At 35.2% G+C, this 16,726-nt stretch overlaps 1 protein-coding gene across 3 annotated transcripts in view; it reads left to right on the top strand.

The window, feature by feature from the left end:
* Nucleotides 1–1,767: 1,767 nt before the first annotated feature.
* Nucleotides 1,768–16,726, top strand: part of srcin1b (SRC kinase signaling inhibitor 1b) — a 55,271-nt gene continuing 40,312 nt past the window's right edge. For all 3 annotated transcript variants that reach the window (XM_065258713.1, XM_065258714.1, XM_065258716.1), the window contains exon 1: nucleotides 1,768–2,032. The gene's annotated coding sequence lies outside the window, so the exon portion shown is untranslated. The remainder of the gene's footprint in view (nucleotides 2,033–16,726) is intronic.

Here is a 16,726-nt window from a genome sequence, read left to right on the forward strand (position 1 = left end):
TGTTTGCAAGGTGAGCTATGATTCCAGAAACTAGGACACATCGAGAAAAACACACAAGACCTAAGAGTTTTAGCTGCTGGATGAGCAAAAAACAGATTAGGGATTGGGAAAATTAAATACCTCACAAAAAGTCAATGTTTTAATAATAAATAATTCTCACATTCCTATGATAAACTTGAAATTCAGTTAGCCCAAGATCTATAGCATTACCTTGATGAGATATATTGCATTAAATACATAATGCAATACCTTTATTTATGTCCCAGTAGTATAAAACACTGCTGTTTAGGAGAGGTTCATGTTATATTTCAATGGAATAGTTTTCACTTCTGAAGCTCAGATGACACATGACTCCGAGGGTTCATGGTGACAATGTGGATTGAATTTCAGGTGCTGTTACGGTACGGTTGTCCCGTCCCAAGTCCTTGCCATCACCATTTTGGTATCACAAAAATAAATTCAGCAGTTAAAATTAAGATGAATTTCAAATTTTTCACAAACAAAAACCTCACACTTAAAAAATTGTTAGCTGCATCATATTTGACTAGTGATAAGTTGCTATCCCATATGCATTTTTGGCCAAAAATATGTTTTAAATATATGCAAAATACATTTTGTAATAGTAATAATTAATTAAATATATAATAAATAAATAATTAAATATATTTTAGAATTTGAAAATATATATTTAGTTTAAACGTTCATATATTAAGATATGTTTTTCAGGGACAACAAAGACATTTCTGATTTTACAATATGACATATTGTATATTGACAATTAATATGACAAAATATATATTTTTCCTGGACAATAACACATTTTTTAAATATATTTCTAAATATACAAAAATGGCCAAAAAATATATTGGTGAAAAATACATTTTTTGTAAACGTATTTCAAAATATATTTCAGTACATATATACACATACATTTTGGCCTTTTTTGTAAATGTTAAATTGGTTGTCATACAAAATAAAAGTTTGTATCTGTATAATATATTTGTGTGTTTATTGTGTGTAATTATTTTGTAATTATATATAAAAATACACACATACATGTATACATTTAAGAAAATTGTTATGTATGTATATATTTTTTTATATATATACATAATATAAAATATATCAACATCTCAATAAAAAAAATTATATATATATATGCAAAAGTTTCTTTAATACATACATGCATGTATTTATATATACAAAATAATTACACACAGTGCACACACATATATTAAGTAAAAACAAACTTTTATTTTGTATGCAATTTATCAGGCTTAATCTTTTGACAGTCCAAATTTGGAGAAATATTTGAATTTGGGTTTTTTTCATGCTAAAACTGTGCAGATCCAAAGTTTTTGCACATATGAAATTCATGCTGTTATTCTGCAATTCAAAATGTTATATTTTTTTATATGTAATTTTTTTTACATAAATGTGCCCACGTGAAATCCAGATCTTATAATGTAATTTTGAGATTTTTTTGTGCATTTAACAAATTAATTCATAATAGTTGACCTATAGTGTATCTTTATTAAAATGTTCCTCTATCATGCAAATCAGCTCGTCTAGTTCATACATGCATGAGTATTCCTCTTCTGCATTTCTTTCTCTCTTTTGCAGCCTCCCGAATCCTCCCCTTCTTTAATCTCACAATGGTTCAGTCCATGAACCTGCTCAGCCCATGTGCAGTGTATTGTTTCACTGTACCTTTAAGAGGAGAGGGGGGTGCGCTGGTGGTGTGGGGGTTTACATGAATATCAGATGAGCTTGGTTTGTGCCATGCGGACCCGCACACACACTCAAACACACAGACACACACAGCCACTCACACACACACACACCACGCTGGCCAGCCATAGGCTGGTGAAGACTCCCACCATAAAAGCTGAGCAATAGAGAAACACGGAGAGAAGAGCTCAAGATGGATATTAAAGAAGAGATGAAGGAAGAAGATGCCGCTGCCGTGTGAGACGGCTGAGAGACACAGAGGAGATCAAACGCTGGTGGGAGGACAGACCAGCATCAGCAGGTATGTGGCGATGCAACATCATCCTCATCTGCTTTTCCATTGACAGCATGAAGCACTTCTGTAATAACCTGATCTGGTTTCAGTCATTGTAAGCTTTGCATGCTTAAAGGGATGCTGTATGCTGCGTAAAAGCAATCAATATTCATACGGCACTTTTTGTCCTAATATTCACAGAGCCAGAGAGACAGACAGGTGCATTGACACTGTGTTTGGTGGACACAGCATGTCTTGATGCATGGCTGCTGTGGATTTTAATGCATCGTAATGGATCCTTGATGTGCCCTGAATATGAGCTATAGATGTGTGTGTGGTGTGCTATATGAAGAGATGATGTGCTTTAAACTCCTGTAAGTGTTTGCGTGTGGACTGATGGGATGTGGTCGCCGTCTCTCCATCATTTTGCGGACTGCAGAGAGAGTGAGACCATTGGATAGTGTGTGAGAGAGACAGACAGCGGGACCGAGAGACCTCATTGAGTGATCAGTAAGGGAAAAGTGCTTCAAATGCAGGCAATACACAATACAAGATGACTTGCAGAGATGTATGAAGACATACGGGCAATTGTATAGTGTTGTATCGGGAAAGAAGAGGATAATGAAGTATTGATGACGTGACATATTTGTGATTGGGATTGAAATATCATGCATGAGATGACTGAGATGATGATGATGGATGAATGTGTAAGCTGGAAGGGAGAAGATGAGAGGATGTGCTGTTGACAGAAGGAGACCATGGAGAAAGAACTGAGCTGATGAAGAGAAGTAAGAGGAGAAAAGTTAAACCATGCTAAACATAACTAACACTGACAGATAAGTCAATAATCACATCTAAGTGACTTCTATATTGACTTTAACACGTCCAGGAGCAAATGGATTTTAATAGACGATTAAAGATGATGCTTCAGCTTTTTATTGAAGTAACAGAGTGCTGCAAAAAGCTTTATTTGTGACCTTGGTCATCATTTTTTGAAATTGAGATTTATACACCATCTGAAAGTTGAATAAATAAGATTTCCATTGATGTGTGGTTTGCTAGACAATATTTGGAATGTTCTAATGTTGTGTCCGCTTGTAATCTTTATATATGATCTTTTTAATATTTTATTTACCAAATCTTGATTCTGCCTAACTTCATAATTACAGACCGATCTTCAAATTGCCCTTTTAGTTAAAAGTCCTGGAAAAAGTGGTTTTAAGTCAACTTACACCGTACTTTTGGACTTAAGTGCAGCCTTTGATACGGTGGACCATCATATTTTGTTGAAAAGATTATACTATGAGGTTGGTATCTGTGGTGCGGCCTTAGATTGGTTCGAGTCCTACCTCTCAAATAGGACCATATCTGTAGAAATTGGAGAATTTTCATCATCCCCAGTACCAATTACTTGTGGGGTACCTCAGGGTTCTATTCTGGGTCCAGTTTTATTTTCTCTTTATATGCTTCCACTACGTCAATCTTTGAACGTTTTAAGATCTCTTATAGTCTGTAGCCAGACCTCATTCCAAAGGTCTAGGAACCATGAATGCTTTAAATGTTCAAGGATGGTCATACAGATGCCGTATGATTGACATGTAAAGCAACCAATCACATTTCACTTTGTGCCGCGTCATGTTTATGGTTGAGCTCTCTAAACTTCCTAAATTGATTGTAAATGACACCAGCTTGATTCTGGTAACATGGTAAGAAAACAACATTTGTAGTTTACTGCACAAGACTTAAAGCGTTTCTGGTTGTGTGGTTTGTTCATTGAACGTCCTATAGCTCTGAGAATTGTGTAGCATCTGATGGTAACGCTTCAGTCATCAACAGCGCTTGTCTCAATGGGATTCTGTGTGTGTGTGTTTGGTTTATGACACGAAGAAAGTTGTGTGTGTGTGTGTGTGTTAGAGCTGAAATAAGATGAACACGTTTCTCTTTGTCAATGGCGTTTCAGATGATGCTGTGAGATTTAGATACACAAAGAAGAAAGATGAGAGAGAGAGAGAGAGAGAGAGAGAGAGAGAGAGAGAGAGAGAGAGAGAGAGAGAGAGAGAGAGAGATCAAAGAGATTTACATAGAGACAGAATAAGAAAGCGATAGATTTCCATGTAACCATTTCTTTGAAAAATATGACAGAGACTGTTTTACAGACTTAAACGGTTAGTCGTCCTTCAAAAAATGTCCTGTCATCATTTACTCAACCTCATGATGTTTTAAAGCTATATGGCTTTCCTTCTTCTGTAAAAACAGCAATAAAATATTAAGCACAATGTTCAATACAATACAAGTAAACAAGGGATTTCAAACTCCAAAAAAACTCACATGTTCCCGAGAAGAAAATCACAGGTTTGGAATAGCGTGAGGGACAGTTAACAAAAGCAATTTTTAGGTGAATGGTTATGGTGATCAGTATGTGCTTAATAAAGAAGGATATAAAATTAATTTTCCTATATCGTCAACAAGGCTGAAAAGTTTTAAAATGTTCTATATGTTTTACATTTGTAAATAGATTTTTATTCATTTTTTCTAGAACATTTGCAAGATACATACAAGTCATACACAGAAGCCCATAAACTCTGCATGATTTATAAAGCAAGAACAAGCTCTCAAATCAAAGCTGAGGTAACGTTGCACCACCTATTAAAGGAATCTGAATGAGGTACTGAGGGATGAGGGTTTCGTCTGAGGAGTAAATGAGTGTCAGGAGAGATAGGATGATAGGAGCTGAGAGACACACTGCATCTCTAGACTGAATAGATTATGAATTCAGGCGCATGTGCATACCACCCGTGGTTAGATGGATTATAGTGATGTGTTAACTGTCTGAGTACAGACGCTATGATTGTGCATTTATAATAGAACTTCACCAAATCCTACAATTAATATAATAACAATTTCGATATGCACACTGTAAAAAAAATGCAGCAGCTTTGTCAAATCGACATATATTTTTTTTTATGTTACTTTAACTTAACAAATTAAGTTCAACAATTTCAACTTGATTTGAAAAGTATTTAAGAAACATTTAGGCTACATGTTTATATATATATATTTATTTAGATAATATATATATATGTTATGAAATGTATGTGTGTGTGTTTAAATATACATAATTATTACACACAGTACACACAAATATATATTTTGCAAAAATTCACTTTTATTTTGTATGCAATTAATCGGGATTAATCTGTGCTCAGCACTAGTTTCAACTTTATTTTTACAAGCAACTCCTCACTAGTCAAGAAAGTTGAAATTAATTGTAATTTTAATTAATAAAAAAAATGTAAGTGCAACAACGAATTCTTTCAGTGTACTTAAAGGAACAGTATGTAGGATTGTGGCCAAAACTGGTACTGCAATCACACAACTGGTGGCCAATACACAAAATGACAACATAAACAACAGTTGAGGGCTGGCACTTTTTAAATGACAATATCGTGGCCAGACCACTGTTATAAGTGATATGGTTTTTGAAATGAAAATGATTTCTTAATGTCTAGTGACATATCAAGGCCATTTTATGATGAATTGATATAAATTTCTTACATACTGTTCCTTTAAAATGCAAGACATAACTGATATGACTTCCAGTAACAGTGTGTAATTTGTCAAAATGTATTTATTTTACGGCTAAAAGTCTCCAAAAACTGGTTTGGTACTGAGAAAAGGTCATGTGATCTCACCCGACACAAACAGCTTTTCTGGGTCAGCTGTATTGTCAAGAGTACTCACTTTTTAAAGTTAACAACCACAAAAGACTGAAATCATGGGATTAAAGTCTGGAGAACTGTTTATCTGTCAATATTGTGACAGGAAAGTAACACTTAAATATATGCACATACAAAAAACCTGAGGTGTTTTAGAAAAAATTTAATTGTAGTGGAAGTCGTTCATATTCAGTCTTTGCATGCTTTTGTGTTTACAGCTTGGAAAGATACAAAAAACTAAAACTTAAAGCAGGAATGCAAGACGTGCCAAATGTAACCATCTGTTAATTTCCTCCTGCTGTATTTTTAAGCAAAAGCCACCGTTAACACAAAATAATTTTGTCTGGCAGTTTTACTGAAATTGGGATTATTGGGATTTTTATATACACTTTAAATGTATTGCAATATAAATTGGACAAAGTAGTTTAATATTTAATAATATGCTTTCAGCAGGAATTTCTGGACTCATCCCTCAAACTTGCTAAGCAATCTCATTGCACCTTTTTTTGATTGCTTTCCCTGGGAATAGAGCCGCCGTTTGCTTTCAACACTATTTCTTCTTTTTCTTTATTTTTTTCTTTTATGCCATTCTAGCATCTATGGCTATATTCATGGAGAACCAGTTAATCCATACACAAGTTGATCCATACACAAGTTAATCCATACACAGGTTGATGAAGGGGCAATTTGGCATCTCCAATTCACCAAACTTGCATGTCTTTGGCCTGTGGGAGGAAACCCGAGTGTCCGGAGTAAACCCACGCTGACACAGGGAGATCATGCAAACTCCACACAGAAAGACCACCTGACTTAGCCGGAGCTCAAACCGGGGGTCTTCTTGCTGTAGGGCAACCCACTGTGCTGTCCCCTCCAACACCCTTTTAACATTTCTGTTGAAATATGGTCAATGAAATGTCAAAGAGGTCTACAACCTTTCTGTCGTCTTGCTATCTATATCTGCATCACCTCTAAACAAAGTTGGAACTTTATCTTATGGACATGTAATTGAGGTTTGTCCACTGTTTGAGTTCACTGATGTGGGTTGCCAGGTTTTAAGTGGTTGTTAGCTTGTTATGCTATGCTGTTGCTAAGGTGTTGATATGGCCAATAGAGGCAATCACTAGTGATGTAGTCTCAAGACCGATTTCTGCTTTCTCTGACTCGTCTCGGACTTTTCCTTCAAAGACTCTGTCCTGACTCGGTCTCGGACCACAGTGGGAGGAAAAGGACTCGGAATTTCAGGCCGAGTCCTCGAGACCAACGCATTTTAACAACAATATTAATAAAATTGCCATGTTGAGGAGCATTATTTGAAAATGACATCCCATGGTGCAATGCAAAGATACTGCCATCAGAGCCGTTTATTTATCTCTAGAAAAATAGGCAGAAGATGATGCATGTGGTAGGAATTTTTTAATGATAGTAAAAGCATAGTCCATATTAAGAGGTTAAGACTGCTCATCTAAACAATTCCCAATCTAGGTGATATTAAATCATGAATATGAAAATTGAAATGTTTTTATGGTCTTGGTCTCGACTCGGTCTTGACTCCTAAACGACTCCGTCTTGACTCAGACTTGCTTCCTCAAAGACTCGGTCTTGACTCGGACTCAGCATAGGCGGTCTCGCCCCCATCACTAGCAATCACAGGTGTGCATAAACTGTATCTTGTAATATATCTTATAAAAGGTATACAGACATCTTTCCTCATCCATTTGAGCAATTGTTCAGTTGGAGTTTAATATTTAAGATTAAACCCCATAGCAAACAGCACTTAATATTTCTGATGAAAGTCTTGCGTAAGTGAGGATGAGGGCGGTACTTTGTTATTTTGGAAAATTTGTTTGGTTCAGACAATTATCTGACATAACTGTTTCTCCTCCCATGAGGCTTCACATTCTTGACAGTAAAGACACCACAGAGATGAAGACTGACTCTCTCTCTCTCTCTCTCTCTCTCTCTCTCTCTTTCTTTACTGTTTGGATTATGGATTTCCATATCAGGACAGAGTTTCCTTTGAAGGCGCCTGCAGCTGTGTGCTATAGACTAAATGGGCTGTGTGCTTCGCTTCTCCATCATTTTCACTCTCAATCGCTCTTGTTCTGTTTTAACTCTTTTGCAGCTGTGAATGTATTTTGAAACAGCGCTCATACGTTCTTAAGCTTCTACAATAGCTCACATTTACATAACTTCTCTCATCTCTTTTTGATGATCAATTTCTTCCATTCAGACTCTTGATTTTATGTTGGGCAGTTGGCATGTTTCTTTCTTTTCCTCAACGTCTTCTCTACATCTTAAGTGCATAGCTGTAACGTTAGAGTTTTTGAGTGGTACTATTAGTATTGAGTTTCAAATGTTTGGAACGATGAATGGACAATGAAAAAACACGATGATGGATGTAATTTAAAAATCGTTCTCGCTTTAAAAGGAAAGTTCGGGGAGCAGATGGTCCACCAAAAAACATTCCCTACCATCGTAAAAATATCTGCCCAGCAACAGCTCAGTTTCTGGGTGTCAGGTGTTTATTAGTTCACTGGACATCAACATTATGTTTTGAAAGCTACATTCATATTATAGGTGGATTTGAGGAAGAAGTATTCACTAGATTTGCTTTTAAGTTTGCCAGTAAGGGTGCAAGTCAAGATATATCAAAATAATCTAAAATCTTGCAAATGTGCATATTGAAATGTTTTGCAATAACTAATGATTTTAATACTTTAAAAATTAAGGTGTGGTTTGGCAAAAAATATATTTTCAAATATTTTTTTTCAAAATATATACAAAAAATTGCCAAAAAATATATTTGTTGAAATATGTTTACAAAAATTTATTTTTCACCAATATATTTTTGGCCAAAAAAAAAATATTTTAAAGCATTTACATGTACGCTTCATTGGGGAAGAAAAACTTAACATGTTTAAAAAAACCTAAAATTAAATATATTTTCAACTGCAAAAATGTACTTATAATTTTATATTTTATACATATTATAACTTTTATACTTGTACTTTATATATTTTATACAAACTTTTATATTTTGGCCAAAAAATTATATTTTTTGCCATATGGGTTGTAAGTTGCCGCTAAATACATTTAATATACGAAAATTTTCAAAGTCAAAATTATATTTATTTAAGCTTTACTTTCTATAAAATGTATTTAGCCTATATTTAAAACATATTTTGGTCAGAGAAATGTATTTTTTGTATAGGGGATGATGATGGTTTAATGTGTGCAGATGAAAGAAGGTGCGGTGGCCACATCCAGCCATTAAGATGTTTATCATTCCCGCTAGGTGACATTGGGGTCAGAGTAACAGGTTTTACTGTTGATGAAAGACGCAGATAGCTTGATAATTCATTTAAAACACGTCCTCTGACACTCGTCTCACCCTGGAAACGGATACAAAAGGAAATCCTCAATCTTTGACTGTTTGGAGTCTCCAATGGGTGATCTGTCACAAGGTGAAAGGTTAAATGGGATATTGCCGTTGCTGAGACGAGAGAGAGAGAGAGACAGACAGAAAGGAGAGAGAGAGAGAGATGTTAATGAAAATGTAGTAATGGGGGTCAAAGCTTGTGCTTCATTTAAATCCTCTGGTGAGAAATCTTGACGCACTGATGGTTTGTGTGATGTCAGTTTGTCTCATGACAAAATATTACTTACAATTAAGACCGGATGATAAAGAGCACATGCTTACTGTTTTTTAGTATTTTCCCAAAGCAACATAGCTCTTTAGTTAACTGTGTGTGTGTGTGTGTGTGTGTGTGTGTGTGTGCATGCATGTTGTGTGCTGGATAACAAGCAGAATTAGTTCAAGCTCAGTATTTCTGCCTCCAAATTACTTTCCAGTCTGTGTTTATGTCCTGCTGTTTTATCTGCTATTACTGATTAACATCTCATCAGACTTCCACCTTCCAGCAGGTGCCGTGTGCTCTCAAAGATATTAGTGATTGCTGTTTAATTTCCTCTTTGACATGATCGCTTTAGTGTCGGTAAAGCGAGCTTCACTGTTACTCATAGCCTTAAGTATTAAACTTTGACATGTAATCCTGTGCTCATTCTCAGACATCAATGACACTTTAAATCAGGAGGTGGCTTGTTGAGGAGAAGTGGGACATTACTTTTACGCGATCACAGCCATGAGAAAATTTTATTGTTTAGAGGTAGAAGCTCAGGAGATTTGATGTTTGATCAGTTTAGTCGCATTTGTTTCTCATAGAAAGTATTAGGAGGAATAATATAGAAAGAAATGAGACAATTGTTATAATACATTAGGATTATGAAGCTGTACAATGTCTCTGGCCTTCATATGACAAATCGCTTTGCTTTTTTTATAATGCCGTGTACTAGGTAGGTATGTGACAAAAAAATATAAATAATAGAAAATTCATAAATAATTATAACCATATGATAGATAATAAAAAGAACTTTAACATGGTTTTTAAATTATTAAAATCGGATAATTATTAAGTAAGTTATGGAATTTTTTAACTCGAAAATTAGGGGGCATTTTTGTACCCAATTAAAACGGTAAAACTATGAAAAACTGTGACCTCTTCCGCTTGACCACACACTTTAAAATATCATAACTTCCTCATTTCTTGGTCTATTTGCATAATTCAAACACCACATTGTAGGTAATTAAAAGCCCAACAAGATTACGTTGACATCTTTTTAAAAGAGATATATAAAAATGTTATTATTTTTGATTAACCACTAATTAATGAAACCGAGAGCATCAATCCACGCATATCTTTCCATATGAAATCAAAGCCCTCTCAAATAAAAGCTATATTTTTATATATTAAAAAAAAACATTTCATTGTTTCTTTAATATTTCTTAATTGACTAATAATGCTGGCGAGCAATTTAAATGGTCATATATTATTAATACATTAATTGATGATTATGTTATTTATCATTTAATAAATCAATAAATGCATGCATGTTGCATGCATGTATTTATTTATATGTTTGACAAAATCATGCCAATAATGTAATCTAGAGATTCTAATCCTTCGTTTTGTATGATTACTTTGAAAAATACTGCACGGATTGATGAAAACGGAGAAGTTTTGGAAGCCAATATGATTGAATGGGCGATTCTGCTTTTGAACAACGTCACTTGCGGATCTTAAAAAAGCACATGCGAATGTTACAATCAATCCCAAACTTCACCTAATTCAAGTTAAATGTATATTCTATCAAAAGTATTTGGTTTGAAACAAAAAAATACTCGCCTTCATAGAGGATTTCAATGCCAAACACGAGAGAAATTTTGCTTCGCTTTTAACTTTCTTCTTACGACAGGGATCTTGGCAATTCGAACGTGAGAATCAACGTGAGAAAGTAATTTGTGTCACTAGTATATGGGCTTTAGAGGTATTCACAAAGCAAAGATATGACAGATTTCCTAAGTCAACAACGCGTCTGCCGCTGAATACCTGCCGGGAACACAGTCGTGGGAACAAAGCGCTCGTGCGTATTACGTCATTTTGTCACATACCTATACACACCAAAAGATTTTTTACATCTCATAAGATTTTTAAAATGTGACCACAAACACGTTTTGCACCTATAGTGTGTGGTGTGCCATGATGTGTCAAAGACAGCACACCACACACTTACAGATTTTCAACCAGAGTCTCAACTATGAACATAGGAAATCTTGCAAAGTCTTGCGAGACTTCAGAATATGCATGGCGGACGATATACAGGAAGAAATTTTAATAATAATGTTTACAATGATTTTCACAGAAAATTCAAGGAAAAAAAAGGTTTGGGTGAAGTCCTGGAGACAGCAGGACCATAGTCTAGTTTGCATCAACTTCACTTTGTGCTGCGCCATGACTGCTTCCATCTTCCATCATCTCGCTTTCTGATTGGATATTGTTTCGTTTCACGTGATAATCTCAAGAACGTGCCCGTGTTTGTCATTGGGGTTCCCCCCACACATCAGGATTTCTGATTGTAAATATTAAACATGTTTATTATTTATGATTTGTTATCGGGCATAGATTTGACTGAAGGGGGGAAATCAACCCAAAATCAGCCCGATTATCTTTTGGTGTGTACCCAGCATTATTATTTTTGTCTTGTTTTGAGTAAAAATATCTAAAAATTCTCAACTGAAGATGCATTTTCTTGAAGAGAAAAGAAAATAAGTCTACACTGCAAAATATGATTTTCAAGAAAAAAAATTCTTAGTGTTTTTGTTGTGTTTTCAGTAAAAATATCTACATTTTTTTAAATTAAGATGCCTTTTCTTGATGAGCAAAACGACCCAAGAAAATAAGTCTAGTTTAGTTTTTGTGCATAAAACAATCAACAAAATCTGCCAATGGGGTAAGCAAAAAAATCTTGAAAATTTTTCTTAAACACTAAATTCAAGAAAAATTTGCTTACCCCATTGACAGATTTTTTTGCTTGTTTTATGCACAAAATCACTTAAATTTGATATTTTTGGTACAAGACATGAAGTGATACTGGCCCAAGCTTTCAAAGATCTTTCCCCACTCCTCAACTCATTCAGGATGAATCTGATGATGGGAATCCCTGCTACAGTAGATAAGTTTGATAACAGCTCGTAACATCATGAGATTCACAAGTTGAGGTGTTTCTATGAATGTGTGAGGACACGGCTGGGGTGCTGATCTCGGATCAGTTGTCAATAGTGGTTACGTGCTGAGTTTCTCACATTAAGTATTTATTCTGTAGTTCTAAAAAAATCTGTGGACATTGTGTTGATATCTCCCTCTTTCTCTCTTTCGCTCTCATATAGATCACAGTGTGTACTGTGTCCATGAGGACATTTAATAGCGTTACTATGAGTGATGGCTTTCTTCACTGTGATGTCATAATCTACACTGCTAGACACGTCCAAGGCCGCAGAAGCATTTTTCATTGCGTCCTAAAATACAATCTTACGATTACCAGGCCAGAAATAAATCAGAAAATAAATCTGTCTTACACCTTTTTTTCATCTGTTCAGTTGTGCTTGGAGTAGATCAGTTCATCTCAACCGTCACTGAATATATTTTTTATTTGATCAAAACCCCAGTTTTCCTTGGGTAAGCTAAGGGCAGGGCCATTTGGACACCCTATGTGAAATCCCTGGCACCCCCTCCAAACAAGATCAGATACAACTTTACATACAAAAATCATGTGATCATATAACACTCAAATCTTAAATGCATTAAATTCAATAAAGCAGTAAAAATAAAAATGTATCTGTTTTTTTATTGTCTATTTAAGTTATATAAGGGGAAAAAATGTGCTTTTTTGCATGCTTTATTTTTTTAAACACACAAGTTAATTTTTAAAGAGCACCTATTTCATTGCTAAAAAAATTATTTTGTGCATTTGGTATATTACAATTTGTTCACATGGTTTATGGTTAAAAAAAACACAAATTATTTTCCACATATCGTAAAAATTTTGTAGCTCCAGATTTCACTCTATTCCGGAAACGCACAGATTTGAAAAGCTCTGTGTCCCTGATTGGCCAGCTAATCTGTAGATTCTGATTGGTCTGAATACCTCTGACGTCAGGAGGAATTATGATCATGTCTACCTTGTCTACATCACCGACCCCAGGAAGTAAACTGTTGCCTACAATCCGTGTGTTCTTGTAGTCCAAGAAAAAAGATTGTAGATGATAACGCGCGTCTTCGTTTACTTTGGGGTCTGTACCTTTTGCATATTGTTAACATGTACTAATACACACTTACACACCAAAGGAAATAAAAAAATGTGAATTGGACCATTGGTACTCTTTAATTTTGTTGCAGATAGGGATGCACCGATAGGATATTTTTAGGCCGATACCGATTTAAACAGACAACTTCTTGCCGATACCGATGCCGATATTAAACACTTGTATACAATACTATACAGTTGGTCTATTAGCTAGTTTATTTCTGCATCAAATAATTTTTACTGAACATGGATTGGATCTAATTAACATTCAACTGACCAACATAATAAGAGAGGCACAAGTTAAGCTAAAAAATATATAATAAGACAGCATGACAACCTTCAAAGGTGGTTTTTGCTATTCAGCATTTATTTTATTAACAACATTAACTCATTTTTTTTTTTACATATAATGGATTTCTTTATGCAGTTAATTAATAAACAATCGGTATCTGCCTTTCTCGTGCTACTGCCGATATGCCGACGGTTTCAAATTCATCAAAAATCGGCCGATAAATATCGGCGGCCGATACATCGGTGCATCACTAGTTGCAGAGCTCATTTTTCACTTATTCAAGTCGGTAAAGTAGCAATCAAAATATAGATGCACTCTTTGACGGGCCTGCAGCTGGTGGTGCCCTAGGCGACGCCTAGTTGCCTATGCCTAGACATGGCCCTGGGTAAGGGTTGCAAGCAATTTTATCATAAGGTCTCAACATTTTCTTTATCTTTTAATATTAAAGAGTACATAGTTTTGTTTTAGTGAAAATACTACAGTATACTGCAGTTTTTTGTTCATGTACATTACATTTTATTTATGACTCTGCTAGTCTTCCTCTTGTTTCCTTTTTCCCAGCCCTTTTCACCCTGCTTCTTCTTTTCTCATCTCATCCACACTAAACGAGAGATCATTAATCTTCAGGCCATTTTAGAGCCGAGAAATCCCAGAATCCCTCGACACTTACGCCTGAGCGTTTATACCTGCTCTGAGACAGAGAGGGCGCGGAGGTCGAGACACCTGTCATGGCTGACGTTCTTTATGTGTCTGCGTGAGAAGTGTGTTAAAATCAAACTTTTTTTCATACACACATTAAATACGATCAATTCAGCTGATGTTCATTTATTATAGTTAATAATGGTGGGATATTATAGATGTTTTAAAATAAAGGGGGTGGAGCATAGTATTGATTATTAATAATTGAGAGGTTTCAAAGGTGATCGCTGCTGATTGGTCAATGGAGAGCTGTGCTGGTTGCTGATTGGTTATTGAAGGGTTTCTAGGTAAAGTGTGTAATTATTATGATAGTAAAATACTTTCTTCTATAGCACTTTATTATGCAGACACATCTGTTGTGATGTAAAGGTTGGTTTACATAATGTTGTTACTTTAGATCAGCTTTACTGTTTGCACACAAAAGCACCACTCAAAATCATTTTATGTATGTGTGTATTATTTTCAGTGAAATAATGTATGCAAAGTAACTTATAGTGCATTTAGGGTATACATTTAATAAGTATGAGAATCGAACCCACAACCTTTGCACTTATATCTTGTTATCTTTTAAAGGTCAGTGGACTGCTGTTTCGTAACAGGCGTGTTGTTTACATAACTCTTGATTTGTTTGTTTCTTCCAGGTAGGATTATGAATAAATGATCTGTAATTAGCTTTGAATATTAAATAGTGTTTGTCTGTACAGTACGTGTCTGCTCATCTCAGACTGATCTGTGATCTGCGTCCTGACCTACTGCTGGGAAAATGTGTGTTAGCTCAGCCAGATAGACTGTTTACACACCGACATGGCTTCAGTCCAAGTCAACCTCAGTGGTTTCTTAAGTTCAACTCTCAGCATCAGACCACATACTGGGATAAAAACAGATAATAGCATTCAGTATTTCAAAGTAGGGATGCATCGAAACATAACTTCTTTGCCAATACCGATATTCGATTACTTGGAATGACATCTAACAATACTGATAAATGCCGATAGTTTTTGCTATTCACTTCTTGTTTCAAATGATTGTTATGAAATCTTAAAAGTGTCATTATGATTCAATTCAAAATAATCACACAGTTCTGATGCATTTTTCCGATCCTTTTGATTGCCGGGATATAATCTGCCCTGATCATCGGCTGTTATTGAAGCACCTATTGTCCGATTCACGTTTTTACATTTCCTTTGGTGTATAAGTGTGTATTAGTTCATGTTAACGATATGCAAAAGGTACAAACCCTGAAGTAAACAATGACGCGAGTTATCGTCTCCAAGGTAAAAAACACACGGATTGTAGGCAACAGTTTACTTCCTGGGATTGGTGATGTAGTAAAGACCGACATTATCATAATTCCTCTCGCTTGGACTCACAGCCTGTAAGTTAACTCCTGTTAGCATTGCATTGTGCACAAATCTTTCAAACATGGTAAGGAGCGTCACATTTCCGGCTGACGTCAGAGGTATTCAGGCCAATCACAACGTACAGATTAGCTAGCCAATCAGAGACACAACGCTTTTCAAATCAGGAAGAGAGTGAAATCTGAAGCTACAAAAATATACAGTATCTGGTAAATAATTTGTTTTTTTAAACGTAACCCATGCGAACACATTATACCACACGTATAATACCAAATACACAAAATAACATTGGTTTTAAGAAATGAAATAGATTTTCTTTAAACAATCAGCCGATGTCCGATAGTGGAAAAAATGTTTTTATCTGCGGATACAGATTATAGGCCTATATATCCAACCCGTTCACATAAAGTGCGTATAAATAACACGCAGTGTGAAAAGTTGAGCAATACATACGGCAGTTCTTTCCATTCACTTAATACGGCAAATCTTTTCATGTCATTTTATGTATTGGTTTCTCCATTTTTTTAAACCATTGTTGCTTGGGTTTGGATTTGCTTTAAGATGTCATCAATATATAGTTTTTTTCATGTTTTTGTCTATTTTTAAACTATATTCGCTTATAGTTTGGGTTAAAATGAAGTTTAAATTAGGATGTCATTTTATGTAACAAAAAGTTGTCCTAACCCCAAACCCAAGCGACAATGGTAAAAAACTGAAAAAAAAGCCAATACAAAAAACGACATGAAAAGATGCGCCATATTAAGTGAACGGAAAGGAGTGGTGTATCATATGCACGCAAAATTGGATTTTGGTGTATGTATTGCACAACATTTCCAGACTGATCTCACGGAAAGTTGTGTTATAGTCACAAAATTTGTTATTAATTTATTCGTGTCCATGGCACGAAATGCAACTTTTTTCGTGCCTTGATCACGGATGTCTTTTTCGTGTCACT

The sequence above is a fragment of the Paramisgurnus dabryanus genome, chromosome 22 (genome assembly GCF_030506205.2).
Source record: "Paramisgurnus dabryanus chromosome 22, PD_genome_1.1, whole genome shotgun sequence".
NCBI lineage: Eukaryota > Metazoa > Chordata > Actinopteri > Cypriniformes > Cobitidae > Paramisgurnus > Paramisgurnus dabryanus.